Raw genomic sequence first — 1,581 nt, 5'->3', positions numbered from 1 at the left:
CCTCACCTATAAGTAGATACATGTATGAATAAAATCTCATCTCTCCAGAGAATGTGTAGCTGGAAGCTGTTCAGAAAATAGACTCAGATAAATAACTGGCAAACAGCTGGAACTGAAACAGCGTAGATTAATTATTCTAGTATTTTTGTGATGCAAATAAGGTTAGCATTTCGCGTTTTCAGTAGCTGAGAAACTCGACAAATAAGATCTGACAGTATAGATCGCAATTCCACAAGTGAATTAAAGCCAGATAACTCTAACTTAAAACTGAGGGGAAATATTTACATCTCTACTTGGATGACCTTAACTATGGTGTTAGTGATCAGTTTCTACATGCACCAAGCTCCTTTGTACTAGTCTGCTCTAATTTGGGCCAAGCAGCATTATCTAAATTGAATTACAGAGCAAACGTGAATGCCAGCTACAAATAACTGCAACTGAACTATGAACCAAAAACACTTAACCCCCAGGATTATAGAAAGAGATGAAAATCAGTTAGTAGAGGAATCTCCTTTTAATATCAATATAAACAGTCCTCCCTCCTCACTCCCAAAACAATATCCTGAGGAGCCAGAAGCTCACAATAAAAAAAAAGCCCAGCCACCAGACAGTAGACTTTTTTGTGTGTAGTGGGGTTTTTTTGTTTTCTTTTTTTCATTTTTTTTCTTTAAAGCCCACACATGCCACTGGCTCCAGAGAAGATGATGTTACGTGTGTTTTGAGTCCAGGCCTAGTAACCAGAGAGTAACATGTTTTTTTTTTTTCCTGCTGGTGCTTTCCCACCTCCTCTTTCTGCCAGGGCAGGGCATGAGAGAGGGCTGTAGGGGAAGGCTCAGGAAGGGCCTCTTCTTCCAGCCTACCAAGGCTTTAATGTGCTGATTCTCCTCCAGTCCCAACACCACTGACTATTTCCCTTTCTTCCTTCCTGTCCCTTTTTGAAAACATTCCCAAGCCCTGCCCTGTCCTCTAGTTTACTCTCAAAGGTCAGTTTACAACACTAATTCCTCCTCCCCTAAGAACATGTAAGGACATGACAATTAATCTCTTGGAACAGATACAAGGACAACTTACACACTTTCCTAAGCAAATCACATATATACCAACATCACCTTTTTGAATCTAATTTAAGAACCATTCGTATGTCATATCTGATTACATTTTAAATGAAAGCTTTACTTTGGAGACTTCAGCCCCCTCAGTTATAACAACCACCCAAACAGTGGCTTCAATCAGGCACAAATGAAGGGGGACAAATGCAGAGGCTAAAAAGGAGATACTAAAGCAGATCTGCCACTTCCAGAGACTGGTTTCTATGCTGGCAGTAACATATCCTCTGGAGAAAGATTTATAGAAGAAATTTTCACCCCTTCAGTTGTGCCAAATACTAAACAGGCTGGTTTGGCTGCCAGGCTCTGAGCATAAAGGGGCAATCCAATTACATGATAATTAAGAGAGTATAAAATTGGGTTGCTAATTGAAAGCAATAAAACCAGTAAGTCACTTGCTGTCTAACAGTTTTACCCCGAACAAAACGAAAAAAAGTCTAGACTAGTTACTGTCACTTTCATTTAAAGTTCACTC

This window comes from Apaloderma vittatum, unplaced genomic scaffold, assembly GCF_000703405.1.
Source record: "Apaloderma vittatum isolate BGI_N311 unplaced genomic scaffold, ASM70340v1 scaffold3149, whole genome shotgun sequence".
NCBI lineage: Eukaryota > Metazoa > Chordata > Aves > Trogoniformes > Trogonidae > Apaloderma > Apaloderma vittatum.
The sequence above is the reverse complement of the archived record's forward strand: the minus strand, read 5'-3'. Positions refer to the sequence as shown.